Source organism: Calonectris borealis, chromosome Z (assembly GCF_964195595.1).
Source record: "Calonectris borealis chromosome Z, bCalBor7.hap1.2, whole genome shotgun sequence".
Taxonomy (NCBI): Eukaryota; Metazoa; Chordata; class Aves; order Procellariiformes; family Procellariidae; genus Calonectris; species Calonectris borealis.
In genome coordinates, this window is record NC_134352.1 from 63,324,743 (window position 1) to 63,346,481 (window position 21,739).

At 39.0% G+C, this 21,739-nt stretch overlaps 1 protein-coding gene across 7 annotated transcripts in view; it reads right to left on the bottom strand.

Moving 5' to 3' along the window:
* The window catches only part of ERBIN (erbb2 interacting protein), a 132,778-nt gene that overhangs the window by 103,606 nt on the left and 7,433 nt on the right, over positions 1-21,739 (bottom strand). For 2 of the 7 annotated variants that reach the window (XM_075137228.1, XM_075137235.1), the window contains exon 2: positions 7,530-7,643. The exons of 3 other annotated variants lie outside the window; for them this stretch is intronic. The gene's annotated coding sequence lies outside the window, so the exon portion shown is untranslated. Of the gene's footprint in view, positions 1-7,529; positions 7,644-15,694; positions 15,829-21,739 lie in introns of all 7 variants that reach the window. 2 more of the 7 variants (XM_075137229.1, XM_075137230.1) reach the window with 2 other exon arrangements.

A 21,739-nucleotide genomic window follows, 5' to 3' on the forward strand; every position in this document is an offset into this window, starting at 1 on the left:
AATTACAGTCAGATCGTAAGCCCTCTCTATCACGTGACCAGGAAGAAGAACGACTTCAGATGGGGCCCTGAGCAACGACAAGACTTTGAACAAATTAAACAGGAGATAGTTCATGCAGTAGCCTTTGGGCCAGTCCGGGCAGGACAAGATGTAAGGAATGTGCTCTACACCGCAGCCGGGGAGAATGGCCCTACCTGGAGCCTCTGGCAGAAAGCACCAGGGGAGACTCGAGGTCGACCCTTAGGGTTCTGGAGTCGGGGATACAGAGGATCCGAGGCCCGCTACACTCCAACTGAGAAGGAGATATTGGCAGCATATGAAGGGGTTCAAGCTGCTTCGGAAGTGGTTGGCACTGAAGCACAGCTCCTCCTGGCACCCCGACTGCCGGTGCTGGGCTGGATGTTCAAAGGGAGCGTCCCCTCTACACATCATGCAACTGATGCTACGTGGAGTAAGTGGGTCGCGCTGATCACACAACGGGCCCGAATAGGAAACCCCAGTCGCCCAGGAATCTTGGAGGTGATCACGAACTGGCCAGAAGGCAAAGATTTTGGAATATCCCCAGAGGAGGAGGTGACGCGTGCTGAAGAGGCCCCACCATATAACAAACTACCAGAAAACGAGAAGCAATATGCCCTGTTCACTGATGGGTCCTGTCGCCTTGTGGGAAAACATCGGAGATGGAAGGCTGCTGTATGGAGTTCTATATGCCAAGTTGCAGAAACTGCTGAAGAAGAAGGTGAATCGAGCCAGTTTGCAGAGGTGAAAGCCATCCAGCTGGCCTTGGGCATTGCTGAACAAGAAAAATGGCCAGTGCTTTATCTCTATACTGACTCATGGATGGTGGCAAATGCCCTGTGGGGGTGGTTGCAGCAGTGGAAGCAGAACAACTGGCAGCGCAGAGGTAAACCCACCTGGGCTGCCGCATTGTGGCAAGATATTGCTGCCCGGGTAGAGAACCTGACTGTAAAAGTACGTCACGTAGATGCTCACGTACCCAAGAGTCGGGCCAGTGAAGAGCACCAAAACAACCAGCAGGTGGATCAGGCTGCCAAGATCGAAGTAGCTCAGGTAGATCTGGACTGGCAACATAAAGGTGAATTATTTATAGCTCGGTGGGCTCATGACACTTCAGGCCACCAAGGGAGAGATGCAACATATAGGTGGGCTCGTGATCGAGGGGTGGACTTAACCATGGACACTATTGCACAGGTTATCCATGAATGTGAAACATGCGCTGCAATCAAGCAAGCCAAGCGAGTAAAGCCTCTTTGGTGTGGAGGACGATGGTTGAAGTATAAATATGGGGAGGCTTGGCAGATTGATTATATCACGCTCCCACAAACCCGACAGGGCAAGCGCTATGTGCTCACCATGGTGGAAGTAACCACAGGATGGCTGGAAACATATCCTGTGCCCCATGCCACCGCCCGGAACACCATCTTGGGCCTTGAAAAGCAAGTCCTATGGCGACATGGCACCCCAGAAAGAATTGAGTCAGACAACGGGACTCACTTCCGAAACGCCCTCATAGACAACTGGGCCAAAGAGCACGGCATTGAGTGGGTATGTCACATCCCCTATCATGCACCAGTCCCCGGGAAAATCGAACGATACAACGAGCTGTTAAAGACAACACTGAGGGCAATGGGCGGTGGGACATTCAAACATTGGGACACACATTTAGCAAAGGCCACCTGGTTAGTCAACACTAGGGGATCTGTCACTCGAGCTGGCCCTGCCCAATCCAAACCCTTAAGTTCTGTAGAGGGGGATAAAGTCCCTGTCGTGCATATGAGAAATATGCTGGGGAAGACGGTCTGGGTTGCTCCTGCTTCCGGCAAGGGAAAACCCATCCGTGGGATTGCTTTTGCTCAAGGACCTGGGTGCACTTGGTGGGTGATAAGAAAGGATGGGGAAGTCCGGTGTGTACCTCAGAGGGATTTAATTTTGGGTGAAAATAGCCAATGAACTGAATTGTACGATGTTAGTTATTACATAGTACTGTATGTCATCAATTTTATGGTTACCATATGCCATATTAACAGTATTACAGTAAGAATCACCCAGATTAATTTAGGATGAACGCCGATGAAACTGAGCAAGGTGCAACAATGATAGAACCAGACGAGCGCCCAGAACTGGCCTCCGCATGCAAGAGCCCGACACCACACACCATCTCTTCTGCCCTGCAAGACTGTTATGACAGGTGGAACCCGAAGTCATGGACTACATGAACTCAACGGACGTTTTAGAGGGATGGCCCATGGACTAAGGGAATGATATCTCTGTGTGCGTATATATCAAAAGGCAGGGAAAAGTAGTGGTGACTAATTGGAATGTATGGGAAAATGTGAGACCTGGGCATGATGTAGATGGTATAGAATAAGGGGTGGATATTGTCCTGGTTCCAGCTGGGACAGGGTTAACTTTCTTCCCAGTAGCTTGGGGGGTGTGCTGTGTTTTGGGTTTAGTGTGAAAGGAGCGTTGATGGCCCATTGATGCTTTGGCTGTTGCTGGGTGATGCTTGCACCCGGAGGGAGGAGCACAGCCGGGGTGGTGGACCCAGCTGGCCAATGGGGTGTTCTATACCATGTGACATCATGCTCAGTATAAAAACCAGGTGTGTGAGGGGGCTCGCCCCCCGTTCGTGACGGTCGGTGAGCGGTTGTGTTGTGCATTGCCTGCTTTGTATATTCTGTTATTGTTGTTGTTCTCATTGTTATTATTACTGTTCTACTTAGTTTTATTTCAATTATTAAACTGTTTTTATCTCAACCCGGGAGCTTTCCTACTTGTGCCCTCCCGATTCTCTCCCCCATCCCACCGGGGGGGGGGGGGCGTGATCGAGCAGCTGCGTGGCGTTTATTTTTGCTGGCTGGGGTTAAACCACGACAAGCAGTATTTCCAATATCTTGGCTTTGTATTAGAATAAAGTTTGTTTTTTTCTTTCTGCACGTTTTATTAGCTACTGCCTCTCCTCTGTAACTGATGTTCACTTCACGTTACTCTCTTTGGAGAAAAACCTGTCATCTCTTTTTGCCCTAAAATCAAGCTACTGCTTCATAATAGGAAAACCCACCCCTTTTGCATCACTTACCTAGTCAGCTAGCTCACTTCTATCATCATCTGCCTTTGTCCTCGTGGGCTCACCAGCAGGAGAAATGTCAGAAGACCACCTGAACCTCAGAAATGCTATGCACCTGCCTTTTGCCCATTTATACCTTACACCAATTGTCTGGTGTAAATTCCCTCAGAATTAGAGTTTGTCTGTCCTGGATGGCTAAAGATCTTTATGGACATGATATCTGCAGGATTACAACTTGATGGTAATTGGATATTCCTAAATACACAGCACTCTTCCCATACTACCCCTTCCCTACAAATCGAAAGCAACTCATTCGTCTTGCTTTCTGTGTACATCCTCTGTGTGCAAGGCTTCTTTGGCCTGAACTTGTTGCAGCCTGGCTAGCTGCAAACTAGCCTGCTCCACTTTCTGCAGGACAGCCAGTATTTCTCATACTGATGTGGAGTTCTATAATACATCAGTCTGTGCAGCTCTTCACACCACTGTTGTATGATCCTCCAGACATAGTAACAGTACTGAAAGAAACCTGTACTTCATATAAACTTGTGCAATTAAATTTGTAAACTTGTACTTCATATAAAATAAAGTATTTGGCAGAAAAACAAATTATGGCACATCCATTATAGCTCCTCACAGTTGCTTAAGACATCATTGGAAGTAAAGCATTTCACTAGGCATTTCTGACTCATTGTCATTTCTTCCCATTAGCAGGAAAATATACTTTCATATTATAACAGATACAATTACATCACTAAGAAAAAATCCATGGGGGAGGGGGGAACCAACAAAAAAAAGAAAAGGAGGAAATAGTCAATGAGGTCTGTGAGTGACATAGAAGCCATATCTGAACTGAAGAAATAGGCACCGACATTCTTGAACCAGCAAACTGCATTGGCCAAGACCTTCAAAGACAACTGTCAAAAGGAAGTTTGCTTGCATAAATTAGTTAGCACTTAATTCTATCTCCACTGAACAATGTAGCTGGAAAAGAAGAGGACAGAGGACCATGCTATTTAAATAAGTTAGAAGTATTCTCTGCATACTTTTCCTCTGAAACCACCACGCACGTTTACAGCATTGATTAGAAGTTTTTTATTGGCTAGTTGCTGAATTGACAAATAGAATTCAAGAACTGCTTACGCAATGCAAGAGGGAGTTTCCCAATACCTAGCCTTTGCATAGAATTAAACAAATCTGCCTCGACGTAGTCAAGATGAACTTTGTTTTCCTTAGAATATCCAATTCTGGCCATATGACAACCAGAAAGCTTATTACGCAAGCCAACCCTCCGATAACCTAATCTTGTTTTAGACAGACTCTGTTAGCAGTGCACACATTTTAAATGACAATGTAACTGCTATCCTTCATAAGTCCTTAAACTAAAATAACATTCAGCAAAGCAGTCTAAAATATTTTCATGTTGAAATGCCCATGGGCCTGAGAACCACTTCACCTATCAAGACGTCTTCTGCACCATAGGGTACACCAGGCAGAAGGACAAGTCCCAAAATGCATTACCAAGATAAAACACATCTTGTGCTGACTGGATCAACCTTCATAGCTGAACCACCTGAGATACATTTGAGCAGGCACTTCATGCCAGAACTTGTCAACAGAACTAGGATGGGGGAGATTTGGGCCAGCATTTATTGCTAAAAGGAGAAATGAATCAGCAAGTCAAGAAGGATCACAGAGTAAATATGCAAACGAGAGCTTATATAAGAAGCTTGGAATGTGTCCAAAACATATTGAAATAAAGGAGCCACAAGAATAATGAAGATATGGGATACAGGGATACCGGGGGCCCTCTTTAGCTGATGTTGTTTTTTTTATACAGGTGGAAGTCTTGATGGCAAGACAATGAAACAGGATTTTCCTTAACTGACTAATTACACACAGCTTCAAAACTGCACCCTTAAATAAAGCATAGTCAGAAGACCAAATATACTCCATTGCAAAAGAAGCTGCAACAGTCTGTACAAGTGAAGATTTCAGGGACTTGTCAAATTCACCTATTAGGCAGAATATGGATTACAAAAAGTAAAAAGAAAAAAAACCTCACAAATTTTAGTATTTAGCTTTTGGTCTTAAAGTTTCTTTCATGTATTTCAGCTATACACAAGTAGGAACTCATTTATGGTCTGTATGTTCACCATGTATTTCAGTACCTGTAAATACACATTGATACTTTACCTTCACATTTGACCTAAGCATTTAGCACTGTGCTCATTGTAGATTTAGCAACTTGACAAATTATGGCACCTTTCCCAGAAACCTATTCATTACAAAACTTTGAGAAGCTGGAGAACACACACTCAATTGGCATTAAGAAGCCTCTGTCCAAGAGGATCAGAAAACATCAGAAACACTTACTAGGTCTCTTGTGATACCTACAGTAAATACTTAATCATAACATGCTTTGCAACTCAACTATTCAAGATCTGCCTACAGCCACAAGCCTATCGCAAAGCCAGCATTTGCTTCTCAATCCTGTTCTTTTTAGCTAGCAGAGATTTTCTTCCCCCAATAAAGGCTCATTAATCAAGTCTGCTATTAAATGAACACTTAGGAGTGAAAAAGGGTCTAGACATAAGATAAGAGCAAACTACTGCAAAGCAACAAAAAATAAACTCTAGATTAACCATTCCATTTGAATTACTCCAGTAAGACTTAATAAGCGTTTCAATGTGAAAACAAGCAGATCCACAATAAAACTAGGAGTACAAAATAAGATTCTAATTTGACATAAAATTATTCTCAACATTCAAACATGTGTATCAGCCTACTCTCTTATATGTATTAGGGAATGTTATTGAACAATATGAATAGCATAACAAAGGAAAGGACCCTTTCTAAATCCAAGCTGTGCACGGTTGCCTGAACTCCCTGCTTTGTTTTTGTTAGCTTGGCAGTAAATAGGACAGTTATAGCTTATTAAAAGTCTCAGCCTATCCACATGATAAAATCGCTTCTCTTTTGAGACAATTTCTTCACAGTATCACTCACTAGTCAGAGAACTGTGAAAGAAATCTCAAAAGTTTAATAGAGAAAAATAGCACTTTATCCAATTCTCTGTAACCAAGGATCTACAGAAATAATAATTCTGAAGCCCCCACACAGAATATCAAGTACTTTTAGGAAATTAAAATTAGGATTTTCCTCTCAAAAAATTAAAATGTGCTCCTCAAAATAAATATTCTTGCCTTTCCTCTTTACTAACCTTTTTTATTAAAACCCACTCTTTCCCCACAAACCCATTTTCAAAGAAAAGTTCCAACACTTGTACTATCTTTTCATAATTTAAATCTCATAAGACACCTGCATTTCCAAGCACATAATTTCTACATTCTAAGTACTTAAAACCGTAATTTTGCTATTAAATTATTTCCCCTCTCAAAAGTCAAAGATTTTCTGTGGATAGCTACAGATATTTGTGAGTGTATTCCACCTACATTCTTGAATCAGAGCAAGAGATGGAGAGAGCAGAGTGAAAAATGCATTTGCTCAATGGTCCTAACTTGAGCTAAGATAGTATATTAAGATCAAACTTATCCTACTGGAGATACTGCACCACTATATTCAGATCAAAACATACTGTGATTTACTAAAGATTTTTGTGGTGCTTCAATTAGGCATACACTTACTAAAAAAAGTACCACATCATTCTGGTTATATTGTCCCTATAGTCCTTTACAAGGAGCTACGTGCAACTGCTGTTGAATTACGGGATTAAAAATAAGTTTAAACAAAAAAAATCCTTCAGTCTCAGCCCCCCCAAAACATACCACTAACAGTGTAACAAGCATATAGAACCAAAACAGTACATGCTTGCAACTGAAAAAAAACCTCAAAGCCAACCCCCCAAAACAAACAAACAAAACAACAACAAAAAAAAACCCCCAATCATATTAAGCTTTCTCTAGCTAGGATAATAGCATTTAAGTTAGCTTACCCAGGGCAGAAGTTTTTGTTTGAAACTGCTTTTATTTTTTGCACAGAGCTGCCTCAATACATTACCATAAAATGGGTTATTACCTTGCATACATTACATAGCATTCAAAGTAAACAAATAATGCAGAAAATTATAGCAGAAGCAATGGAAGCCAGGTTGCCTATACAAAAGTGCTCACACATAGCCATATCACCATGTTAAAACCACAGACACACAGACCATGTTCTGTGACCCAAGTGCAACAGACCATGCCACAATGAATATCCTTAGCACTTCTTGCCAGAAAGCCACCAAAATTCACAGTTCTTGCGCATCTTCCCTACAAGCTACTATAATACAAATTCAGCAGTTAAAACAAAAGTTTGTCATTCTTACATGTGAGGTTGAGAGAAGATATTATTAGTACACCGTAGAGTAACTGAAACAGTAAGTGCACCCAAAACATTTTCTTCCCCTTATCTCCTTCAACACATCTAGACAATCACCTACCCGAATCACTCCACCACTGCCAATTCACACTATAGGAGTCTGAATCAGTTTCTGAACTTGGATCACTGAATCACCAGGACGCAGAACAGAGTTTATTAAACCATCCACATGGATCTGTGAAAAAGAATTAAGAAGTGTTTTCAAGATGACGGGTATAAGGGGCCTTTCACAAAAACTAAGACAGTTTCAAATCCACACATTAACTTTGTTTTACACCAGAATTAAACACAGAAGACACAGAAGTGGTAGTATGTAACTTACCACCACAACCACCATTCTACAATTACTCCGTTTGGTCCTCTGCCAAATCTCAGAGTAATGCAAACAGAGAAAGCAGTGTGCCAAAACACAAAAAAAAAGGTAGAACTGCTTCTCATCTCCTCCTATGCCAGCCAAAACCAAAACATATACATTGCTAGCAAGCTCGAGTTCAAAACAGCTCCCTTTCTGTTACTTGTATGAATGGAGTTTTAATGCAATTATCATGTTAACAAAACGTAACCAAAACCAACAAGAAGTTATGTGCAGGACCTCAACTGGATGACTTCCTCTTAAAGCACTGCTGTTCTGGTGAGTCTCAAGCACATTCTCTGAAGGAGAATCTATACCACCCACACTGTCACAAATACTGCCACAGCCCTCATGGGGAAATACAACTCCTTGCAACAGATGAGGCTTTAAAAAAGCTGCAATTATTTTAATTGGACCTGCCAGCTGCCTTTCATTTAGCTTAACATGAGGTTTTATTGAAAGTCTACAGCCACAGCCATTGGCAAGAGTGGAGACAGTTGGTTACAAGTAGTTGGATCTATTTCTGAGAAGCTTACTCTGCCTGGTGAGCTTTTGTGGAGTACTGCCATATACTCTATATGTTGAGGATACAAAGTGTTATTACGTGGTCCTGGCTAGCAGGCTGGAATAATGCAGTAAGTCTAAGATGTATGTGGAACACACCCATAGCCTCCTCTTGACAACGTTTGTTGAAGCCAGTTCAAATAAGGTGCCAAAATACAGAAGAAAGAGGATGATAAATTACAGAAGAATGGTTTTGTCATCTGCTTTTAAAACAGCAAATACATCCCACCAACAAAAAAAAAAAATTATGTCTAATACATCTAGGTTTCTAAGTTGACAATTGGAATCTTTCCTGAAAGAAAAAGATTCTTCAGCGAGATCAGATCCTGATTAGCATACTCTTTTCATAAAGCATTCAATATACAGTTGCAAAACTGAGTTTCATGATTCCTAAAGTTTCTAAGAGAAAGAGCAGCATCAGAATCGTCATTAAAATAACTGTTTCTGTCACTTCCAGAACAAACTGTGAGATTTAACAAACTCTAAAATCTCCATACTAATACAATTGTTTAACAGATGTCAGCTACCTTTTCCAAAACACTGCTGGTATCAGCTCCCCATGGTGCCACGGCCAGCACAGCTAGAAACTCTGAAGGATGCCAGGGTTGATGACTGTACTGCTACTTTCCTGGCTTGCTCAGGAATAAAAAATTTGGGTTGCTGTCCCTTATAGTAGTGGCTCTGGAACTTTCCTTTGGAAATTCTCCTACTGCTTTCCCACCTCAGCCAAAATTTTTGTATGACTAAAAATACTAACGTAAGTATCGTATTAAATCAAGTTCATATCTGGCCAGCAACTCCCTTCATACACAGCCCATTTAGGAACGGCTGCTCTATGATGTAAAGACTGAAGCTTTCTTGCCTCTTAACTAAGAAGAGCTGAATAACTTCCCTCTCCCTTGCCTTGCAATCTTCCACAGAAGGTTAAACTTTCATTTCAATTTGAGATGTAAGTGGCATCCTTATAGATAGTGAACTGTTGAACATGCTAAGTCCTTCAGATTACGTGTTCAAATTTGTGATTACCTCTATCAAGTCTTCTGCGGTACCTTCCATTAGTGCTTCAATCACCAACCCTTCCACTATATCCCAGTAGCAAGAAAAAGAATACAGTAACTGGAGGGCTATACAAACCAATGGACAATTGCATTGATCATTACATAAAAGATGATTGTCTAAGCATTATCTAAGGACTGGAAAAGAGGATTGGAACACTCCTCCCTCCTCTGTTCTCTCCCCTTACTGACAAATAGATATTGTTACAAAAGTTCAAAAGACAGACATCAGTTTAACTCCATTGGCAACTGCAATGTATTTCCCGTGATCATTAACCACGTTCTTGTTCCTAAGTCAAAACCCCAAGATTTCTTTTTCTCTTTAATTAAAAATTGACTACCCTGGCACACATGCTACAAGTGCTCAGTGTTATGCTAGACCCCAAAAGTTATGGATTGGGAAAGGGTAGGAAAATAACTATCTTACACATCTTTAGAAGAAAGATCTTTTGCTCTGGCACTTCTTCCCCTAATACAAGTTTTCCCCACAACATGGTAACTTGGAAATTAAGTAGAACTAAGGCTACCGTCTACTTCTAGCTTCTTCATTCACGTACTCCTAATTTTTAATTAAAACACATGCTGCCTAATCAACACCAAGAATCCATTCCAACTCAAACTCCTGATGGGCAGGTCACTGTATGAAAAAGCACGCCTATTACATTTGAGTTATAAATTCATTTCAGAAGAGTTATGAACAACCAGGACTTTTCAAAACTAGATAGATATGTGCTGTTGAATGCACAAAATTATCCCTTGCAGACAACATCTGACAGAGAACAAGTATTTTTGTGGCTGCAAAGACAATTACGAGAATAATCCACTTGGATCTTACTCCACTACCATACTTGCGAAAATCATCCTGCATTTCAAAAAAAGTTGTGAATTAAAAACCAGAAGAAAATTTTTTCATTGTACTCTGTTTCTAGTCCTCTCTTACTGTAGTTCCTCTTTTGCAATAGCTCTACGACATGAAAAATCAGGGTCTGCCTAGATATATGAAATATTGTTTAGCTGTTGCAAAAAAGAAGGTGGCGTTAGTACTATCAAGCGCTTCAGAATTTGAAAGAACATATCCTAGAGCCCATGCTTAAATCACTAGTAATATTACATTATAATCCAAGGCTATCTATCACTTTGACTGGGCTTACTGGAGGAAGATGCCAGATGGAGCATCGCAATGGATACTACTCTCATGTCATTACACATTCCACACAAAGCCAAGAAGCATCATCACACCACTCTATTAGCAAAATAGGTACAATTACTGATAGCAGTGAGCAATGGTAACAATCACTTAAAGCAGCAAAATTCATTAGAAATATTCCATTAATCAAGTTTTAATAGGGTCAAAAAGACTATTTGAGATATTCATTAGTCAGTTCTACTGCATCAGTAGATCTATGTATAAAACCTAGCATTTTGCTTCCACAAGGAAGAGAGGGGGGGAAAAGAATTATTTATTACTACATGATTCCTCTCTTTCCATTTTCTTCATCTACCATGACAAAGTACAAAAGGATATTTAGATTTCTTTTAAGCATAGTTTAGCTGAATCCATAGTCCAAAATAAGGAAAAAATATGAACTTATAAATTCATGAACACAATTACTAGGAGTGCACAAACAAAATTGATAATTTAGCAGCTACATTAGTGCAATTGAGTATGAACAGAATAAACAAAACAAATGTTCTCCACAATTATTTTCTGAAAGCAACTACTTTGTGTATCTGATTTTTGTCCATTAAGTGGGACACACAGAGGATGCATATAATTACAGATAACCACACAAATTAGTTAGCCTGTATTACAAGAAGTTTTGACACATATTTATTCCACTTTTAAAAAATTAGTAAGAAGTGCTTAAACATAATCGACTACTATCCTTCAAAATGTTAATAGATAATTCGGTTATACAGAAATTCAGATTGTTGGAAGCTAGGTGATTGACAGGAGAGGGCATGAACTTGCAGGGACTTTGTGAGCTTAAGTACTTGCAGTTGAGTAGCTGAACTGGTTTTTACATAACCTAAACACATAAATTTGACATTGGATCCTAAATCCTTCTCCAGATGAATGACTCAAGGGGAGGGGAGGGGAAGGGAGAAATGGAACCCTCTTCAGCAGTGTATATTAATCTCACTAAGCTCAGCTTCATTAGTGGCTATAATTTCAGCATGCAAGACACACAGTTCATATCCAAGTATCAGGACTGATACCAGAAAATGCATCATCTTAGCAGAGAGTCAGTCACCTGTATTTTGGATCTTAAAATACCCATTTTTCCCTCTTATTTCAAGATATATAGATATAAATACATACACATATACCTAAAAAGCAGTACGAAGTTGTATTCTAATCACACAGCAGCATAAATAAATGTTAAAATATCTACAGTTATCTTTCATGAACCTTTTCTGCCCAGCATTTTAATACATGACAGATGCACTGAAACTAGACTTCAGTCCCTCAAAAGTCTCTCTGACTCTTCCCCAAAAAAGACAAGACTACAGCATAAAAAAAAAAAATCTACTTCATGTTTTAAGTGGCAAAAATCCAGGAGAAAGATAACTTTAAAAACAGAAAAAGTGAATGCAATTCATAATATTTCCATCACATACTCACTTGGAGGGGGAGGGAGGAATACAAACGTGAAGTTATGCCAAAAAAAGATACACATGCCCTCAGGTTCAGAGTCAATTCCAATTTATCACAGTCTAGATTCTTATTAGATAGACTCTCACAAATTAAGTAAACACATGAAGGAAACATGAAAAAATGTACAATTGTTTCATGCTCATTTGCAAGGTCAACAGACACTTCATTTTTTAATTCCTAACCAGACTGTGAATGCATTTTTTTAAGAAAAATCCTAGTGTATTTTGAAGCTGGGCGATGGGGGAAGTCAAAAAAAAAAAAAAAAAAAAGGACTCTGCATCGCATTTTATCTTATGAAACAAAGAATTTCATAAGATAAAATTCCAGTCCCAGAGAATTTAATATCATTACAGTAGTTCCTCTCAAGTATGCAGACAATAACCATTTGGAAACTACCTTAAGGAAAGAATTCACTATCTCCAAATCCTGCATAGGTTAATCCTTGTACTACATAATTTGAAAGAACTACTATCACATAAGTTATCTTCTTAAATACAACATCCAAAATAATTTGGGATTAAATATATTCTGCTGAGCTTTGTTTCCATCCTTGCACCTTAGGAAAAGAAATTGTCTTTCAGCAATCACTATTTCCTCTGATGTGCTACACAAATACTTATCAATCAACTAGAAGACACGCACTTATTTTGCAGATTAAAGAGCAGGGCATACAAATAGACAACTACTGGCATGAGAAATAGCTTATCTGCGTAAGGATGTTTTCAAAACTACCCATCTGACATGTTATTATTCCAGTAAGCAGGCAATGTCCAGCTAAACTCTCTTGCTTAGCTGTCATTGTTGCTAACAGTGGTGTGACTGAAGAGGGAAAAAGTTCACACAACTCAACCTAAATGTTTCTCTTGAAGTGGCTCTAAGAAATGCATTGCAGGGAACAACAATTTAAACTCAGATATCAAGAAGCGAATTTTATTTGAGACAACAGGAACTAGGATACTTTTCTCCCCTTCTATTAGAAAGGGGACAAAAACTCACTAGTGCTTTTCCACATCACTCCACTCTAGTCTCTTCAGAGAAGCAGAGATAAGTACAGTATCAGAGAGTCTTAAAAAGCTGGTACGGACACAGGAAAAGTCTGTTTCTATTTACCTCATGCTCAACTCCCTATTGTATGGGCTTGGCCCTCATGGGAGAGAGGAGAGAAAAATCAGAAGCTTTGTCACCTGCACTTCAGCAGTGCAGGACAGCCAAGTGAGACTTGGCCCACACTATGGTCATACAGCACCTTCACACCCGGGTGGCAAATTTCCCCGAAGATTTTAGAATGATGAAGCTAAATGCCTTCTAGTCTTCCATCCCCTGTCCCCTAAATTACATTGCACTTTTAATCCCTCTATGAATAAAGGCGGTTCTACATTGCCCATCGGAGATGAAAAAGTAAGATACAGTAATGGCATCCAACACTCTCAGTGACAGACATTTCCGAGTCCCTCATTCTACCAGTGATAATACCTAACATATGAACTTGTTTACTAATCATACTGACTGCCCATCACCTGTCAGTTCTCCATTCACACTAGCCTTGGGGTCTAATTTGAAAGCAGAGGATCCCACATTCAAATACTGTTGACCTACACATTTCAATCAAGAGATCCCTCCAGACAATAAAAAATATAAAGCCACCAGAAATCCCCAGGAACTAAAGAGACTACAAAAGTCTCAAGAGCAAGTGCTCTGCAAGGCAGGTTTCAGGACAAAAGGACTTCACTGCTTCTTCTCCTTTTCCAGTTTCAGTTCTTACCATGGTTAGTTACTTCCCACCCCTGCAGCAATTACAAACTGTTTTACAGATAGGCATGAGTTTTCCAGCCTACTGTCCAAAGTCTAGAAGTCAACCTGCATATGGCAAAAAAGCAGGAAAGATAGGAGGTGGTACACTTTAAATCTGCCCAAAAAGATATGTAACTGGATAAGTATCCCAGTTTTTAACTGCGCTTCTGACTTTTATGGAAGGCTTATTGAGGATCAAATCCGTGATGATGAAGAGCAACATTTACATTTACTGTGACCAAGTAAAAGACTATTCCAAACCAGCAACTGGAACTCAAAAGGCAAGTCAATTCCCATTGTGCTTAACTCAAACTAGAGACTGCTGAAGAAAGAATAAGCCCTGCTTTCCCCTCACACCTGCCTTTTATTAAATCTAGGGTTTGCATAACCACCACATGAGTCCAATCAGTAACTGATCCAAAAAGCCTAACTCTGCAAGATGTTGGGGGCAATTTTTTTCTAATTAGATCAGCTTGCTCATCAACTCACTGACCTTCAAAACCAAGTCTTCACATTTGAAGCAAAGGGCCCACACAGGAAGGAAAGAGGAAGCATACTGCCTACTGTCAGAGGAGATGCAGCAGAATGTGAGACAGTCACAGGCTTTCTAAATTAAGACTCCTTTAAAGTAAAGGTGATAACTTCATTATTACTGATATTTTTCTCTTAGTATGAAAAAGACGTATCAAAAAACACATGCAAGCAGATTTTAATGCTCACAACAGCACATGCTGGTAGCAAAATTCATTCATGTGGGTCACATTTTATAATTTAGTTTGCCTTGGATTCATAGTTTTGCTGGTTTTTTTTCCTGAAAGAATCAACCAGTGAAGACAAGTAGTTTGGGGAGCAGGCAGGGGGAGTAATTTAAAAAAGAAAAATTAACCATGCCAAATATCTCCAGGCAACCAAGAAGAAGCAAAGACACTCAGTCAGGTCAGTAAATAGTTATAGTCCAGACAGTGACTATGTCAGCAGTTTGTGTTCTACACTCTGAGTTCAGAACTGAAAGAAATATTTACAGGATGTGGTCTTCTTAACTACTGCAAGACACCCTTGCTCAGCAAGGGCCGCGCATGTTTTCGCAACAAAAAGTCAATTACTTGCCTACAAAGCAATGCTTTACATTTATAAAAGGCTTGAGGGAATGAGACTGAAGTATACAAAACAGACCATCATCCCCACACGGTAAGTCAAAAATTTACTTACACTTACTTTCTTTTAACCAAAGAAAAATGCCTCTTAAATTCCAAAGTGACAAATACAAGAAGGTGCCTTGTCAAGAAGTGCTCATGATAAACAGTTTCAGTTGTGCAGTTGGGGCTAATTGTAATACTAAGGTTAAAAAAAATTTGTAGAAAAACATTCAATGAGTATCAACCTGTAATTCAAACCCTGAATACTGAATAGATTCGTAAAAAGAAAAATTGAGACCTGAAATACACAACAGTGCCACTGATCTAGATGCATATTTCATCTGTCCCGGTGCTCTTAAAAAGTAACTGAAGATGAACCTCAAGCTTCCTATAGCATCAGAAGCTGCCACTTTATAGCAGATGATGCCCATTACTTAGAGCAGAATGCACCCTACTTCCAATCTTAACAGGAAAGATGATTTCTTCCATATAAAGTCTATGGAATAAGACAGTTTATGTTAACCTTTAGGTGTTTGGATGTAAAGCAAGTCTAATAATTGGTATGGATGAAACCAGTCTCTCTGCAGTGCACACACACTTCTCATCCAAATTTCTCTCCTACTGCCCCTCCTACTAATTGATTAACTAAGAGCCACTCACATCACTCACCTGAAAAACAGACTTAATAGTAAATCCTGATAGGAAGAAATGGAAACAGCTTTTTTTTAATTAAAAAAAAAATTCTTCCATGATGCTGTCTTCTGGTCTACTTCCAAGTCAACATTATCAATGTCTTGGAAAGCCTAAGGAGAAGGAACATGTTCAGGAAGAAACCACAAGAAAGGCTGAAACAAAGTGTAACAGCCAATATGCTTTTAAAAGTCACATCCATTATATGTCATGGTTAATTAAATCACACAGAGTAGAATTCAGTTGGAAAGTACCTTAAAAAAAAAAAAATCAAGACAACTGCTTAATGGAGAGGTAACAAAAGAGATACTGGGTAAATCCATACACTTGGGTCTGCAATGCTATCAACAGCACAGAAAAATGTAAGCAGAAAATTTGGAATGAACTCCAAAGAGGGAAAAAAATTCAATAGACTCTATAACCTTAATTGTCTATTAAAACCAGAAATGGCAAGAGCTTTGATAAGAGTTTAAGTTGGTCAAATAGTGAGAAAAGACAACATATTATAACTGTTGCAAATACACTGCAATTTGCATTATTCACAAGTTCTGAACAGCAAAAACCAACCTTGTGTTAAGATTAGGTTTTGTGGAACTGTATTAACACTATGATAGTAGCAAGTCCAACCTGAACACAGATGTGTGAACTGATTTCCAAGTTCATTTGAAAATTAGTACCTGTTACTAGTGATGACGAGGACTGAACTGTGAATAAGTTTTTAGCTTGATATTTCACACTGAAAATGTCAGCAAACCAGGCCAGACTCTAGAGAAATAAACAGATACCTCTAAGGTGGGAGGAGGAGGAGGACACCCTTAGATACTTGCTATGGTGCACTGGAGGTATGTTTCAGAAACACAAAAGGACAGAAGGAAAACATAGACCTGATAAAACACTTCTTTGCGCTACTATTTCTGGTACTTCCTACAATTCAATAGCTACAGAAGAGTGCTGTAGCCACAGATGTCTAGGAGACGAGTAGAAACACTGGAATGAATTGTGCTTGAGCAGGTCAGGCCTCCCATTGACTAGCAGGGCCACTACTCTTTCATGAAACACAAAATTTGGTGACCAGAATCAAGATAAACACACTTCACAGAAGAACGAAGGCTGAGAAGGAGGAAAGCTCTTGTATACCTTAACATGTTTTCTATAGATTCACTCATAACTATCCCAAAAAACACTGAGACCAGACAACACATGACAGTTAGGGAAAGCAGGTAACCTGCCAGAACAAATACAAAAGCACGTGAGAACCCAGCTGATGTGGACCTAAACACAAACAAGCAACTCCATAATTTGTTTTGGATTGTAGGCCTCAGCTCTCAGCAGATGAGCACATTCTTAGTTGGTGGCATCATTACCATGGGACTAAAAATTTCAGGGAGTAGGAAGGGTAGAATTTAAAACAGAAAAAGAAACACCAGCATCTCCTCTTTCAATCCAGGAGACAGGAACATATCAAGCTTCCAACCTTGCTTCACAACTGAGCTCTTAATATCACAAAAAAAAGCACAGAAATTATGATAATTGTGGCCTCTGCTACAGCCAAGCTTCAGATGAAGCTACTTCCATTATTAAATGTTTGATTTAAATAAAAAAAGCCTTCCACAGCTACAAAAAGAACACACTTGCCCTCACTCTCTCCTCTTTCAGGGACCTATCACTTCTTACGCAAGACAGAACAACAATAAGGACCTTACGTAAGATAATTCACTGAAGTTAATTTTTAACTGTATGTCTAATCATAGTGATGGAAGACGAAAAACAAACAAGATAAAACAACGTTCAGAAAGGACAAGCAAAATTGCTTTAAAGACACATACTTCATTCCTCTGGGTTTGAGAGAGCTTCAAAATCAAGGCTTTCAAATTATTTCAGATAAGAAAAATCTACACAGAATATTAGTTAGAAACTGATCAGCTGGAATTACAGCTTCTAGAGAGACATGCATTTTTCTGTCAACGCAATTTTTAATATCTTTGCGTTCCAGCTAGGAGGAATCAAAGTGACTACCACCTCCTTTGCAAACAAGGAAGTAATACGCAACAAAACACACTCTGCCCTGGTCTTGTTTCTTTATCATAATAAAATCCTGCAATATTTGGAGTTATTAGTTGTAAATGTTCCCACTTCCTATCTTGAGAACTTGCTGGAATTAGAGTTGGAGCAGAAGCAACATCCTTCACTGCCCGTTTTTGTTTTCATCAACTCTGGTTTTCTACCTGCAGTATCAAGCAATTACATACAACTCTCACAGGGATGTAAAGAAACACATAAGTCACCAGCCTTAATAAAAAATTTTTAAAAAGAAAAAAAAAGAAAAAAGAACACCCAACCCCCCCACCAAAACCAACCAAACAAAAAACCCCCCAGGCCCCCACCAAAAACCTGTATAATGTGCACAGGCCTAGATATCCAAGGAGGAAAACCTAATAGTCCTTTTCCTATACAGCACCCTTATTGATAGCCTCTTTGTTTCAATTTCCATCTATGGTATATGTTAATCAAAAGGAAAAATAGGGTATGGAGAAACAAACAGTAGTGAAAATGCTGGAAGTGTAAGTCAGCAATTGGTATTTAATACTGTCCTCAATACAAGATGTCCTTTTTAAACCCTTAATTCAGGAAAGAAACCAGATTTGAAAAACATAACTACCACATTCTGTTTCGCATATGAGTGTGATATTTTTGTTCATTTGACATATGTTGCTTCCTGAACGGATTCAATGTATTTTGGCATTCCAGAACAAAACTGCTCTCATCGTGTTTGGCACTTCATGTACAATGCAGGCAGGAAGCCACTCCTTAGACTATGAAGCCATCTGCAGCAGATACCAAAGGTTTCTAAACAAGCAAGCTGCACTGCTGCAAATATGCAGTATTTCAATATACAAGAAAAGTTCTCACCTATTAACCAGACTCTCCATCTAATTGCTTGCAGATAAATTCAGGCAATCTGCAACACGTAACAGTTCAGCACGAATGAAACAGAAAGGGGCAAAAAACCCCGAATACTTCTTATCAGAAGATTCCTGCTTTGTTAATTATTTTGCTTTCTAAATGGTGTGGTCCATATATTAAAACAAAACAGCCTCTGATGCCCTGCTTTACATGCACTCCCCCTAAAAAAAGTAATTGCCAGAATTCCTAGCTAAAACTAGGATGGATCAAACAACAGAAGTCAGAAGAACGCAGCAGGCCCAAAACAATATGAAACTTTGAGATACAAAGCAAGCAGAGGTTGGGTACATGGAAGAAGGAGGAACCACACTCAAAACCCTCTAGCTAATAAGATGGATAAACTGCCCAGAAAAACTGCAGCACCAAATCTAGACAGGTTATACAGTTCAGTCTGTGGTGACAGGAACACAAGTGGAAACACATTCATAGACCAGAGTTCAAAAGAGTGCATGTGGATATGCGTATTCATTCCCCATTTTGGAATTTTTAGATTTCAAAAAAATATATCATAGCAAAAAACACACATAAAGATGCACCCCAACAGTTAAAACACTACACAGTGCCCTAATGAAAGTCACTACTTAAAGAAATAGCATATACAACTGGACTTCCATTTTACTTTAGAATACTTCCCCCTTAAAGAACACTTCTGTCTCTGCCTTGTAAGTCGGTTTGGTTTTTGCTTTTACATTTGTTAGTATAAAATGCAGTACTAAAAACAGTAAGCTTTTATTTACAATGCAGCTTTAAAAAGAGTTTTACTTTAATATACCTTTTTCATTGCTACAATAAGGAGTAGCCACTATTTCTATAAAGAGGAAAAGTTCAAAAAAAAAAATCAGTAGTTTCCAGATTCTAAGCATCTTCTCCCTCTAGTTTATACAATAATTATGACACATATTAGTTCAACATTATTCTCAGTGGTTTTAAGAGTTACCGTTTTGTGGTATACTGTAAAGGAATCCCTGAATTGTACCTCTGTTTATTGTTTTCTTCTACATCATTTTACAACTGATACATAAATCCTGATCCATTCCAATTAGTTGCTCACATCTGTGATGCACAAGAATTACTCTTCTTTGCATTAACTGTGGTTCTAACTACAAGATTCTTCACATCTCCCACATGTGAATGGCTAAGCACCGTTATTCTTGTCCTCTATTTACTCAGCTTTGCTCTCACAATGCGCATTTGATTTTTGCCAACTTATAATCTCTTTTCACTCCCAACACAGTAATGAAGCATTTAAGCTAATATTTTTTGTACTAAATTATTTTTCTCTTTGCTTAGTGGTGTGTTCCTGTAAGCCAACAGATGATGATTAAAGAAAAAAAGAAGAGCTGTTATGTTATTTTTATTCTACTACATCAGGCATTTTGGAGATCAGATAAGAAACTGTGATAACAAAATTAACAGAAGGCTATTCTTGAATGGTTTCCAAAGTATTTTTGCCTCTTGAAATAGGGAAGAATGATAGCTTACTGCTTACAATAAAAGTTTTAAGAATTACTTGGAATTTAGACAATTATATTGAAGTACAGTTCCTCATAAAGTGCTTTTATCAACATAGATGATAATTCACTATCTGAAGTTGAAAACAAGTTTTCCACCTGACAGGAGGTTTAAGTAGAACTAAGATTATTCCTTCCCATGACAGTGCAAATTATAGCCTCAAAACTGAATTAAAAGTTGATTCAATAATAGCTCTTAAAGCTTAAAGTGTTACTTAACTTTTGACCTCCTGTGCTTTCTAGCAAGAGAAAAAAAGAGATACAATACTACTTTGACACTAGTAAAGTAAAAACGGGACAGTGCCGTACTGATTTGCTATTAACATGTCAGCCTCTCCTTCTCCAAATAGGAAAATGGAACTGAACAGCACAATGTAGGAATTCATAAAATTTCTTAACTGTGATTTCAAATAATTTGAATTGTCCAGTGCGTACTTCCCTTCAGACTCCTGAAAGATTAAAAACAAGTTAATACACATTTGGGGAAAATGAGTAACATTCTGATTTTGAGTGAAGGCTACTCCTCTGCAGATACTTTATTCTCCGAAGCTGAAATTTAAAACTTTGTCAAGATATAACACAAATGGAATGATGCGTGATCTATGGATCTAAAACGAGCAATTATATATTTGAATTCAGTGGAAATAGGTAAGGACTCATTCCATCTGGGACAGACAAGAGAAAGCAAGCACTGTTTTTAAAAGTTGATTCTTGATCAATTGTTTCATGTAGAGGGAGAAGAGAAGTAAGAAAGAGGACAAGAAAGAAATATTGATTAAAGACACGTTTCTCTCCCATCCCATAACACTTTCTTTTAACCTGCTCCATTGACAGGGCCATAATCTACCCCTTGAGGCATCACAGGCTGCTGCTGCAAAACTAATTCAGTAACACTAATGTCATGAAAGACTACAGGACGTTTGAAATCTCAACAATACCTATCCCACAGATTTCCCACAGAAATGTTTGCCTGTTCCACTGTCTTTCTCTAGTAAGAGCAGCATTGCAAAAAGCACACAGGAATGCCATGATCCTCAGCACTTCTACTTTGCTTCAGTAAAGCAAGACAAAACAAGTGCTCCTTGAAAAATAGAGGAGTACACCCAGATAAATACAAGCAGAAGAGTAAATTATTCTCATCTAAGTCTATTAAAATCTATTTTAAGTGTATCTTGCTTTTCTAGTACTTATATTGTTTATATTTTCGTTTATGTAGATGAAATCTCTGGTACTGGACCCAAAGCATTAACGTCTAGATTAAGAATAATGCACCGGAAGAACAGGGTTTTCTAATAGCCACGGAAAGCTCCCTCTCCCACAAAACATTGTTCAGAAAAAAAGTCTCCTGAAAGAAAAGATGCAAATAAGATGCACTATAGTTAAACAATAGTGTAGTAAAATAGTAAAGCTCTGATAGTTTCTCCCTCCCCCATATCAACATTTCTAATCTTATCCATCAGAATCAGAGCCAGATGGCTTGCCAAATTCAGAGTTCTGTTGATTTCCCCTTCCTCTCACATTCCCAGAAAGGGATGGAAATGCACAGGTT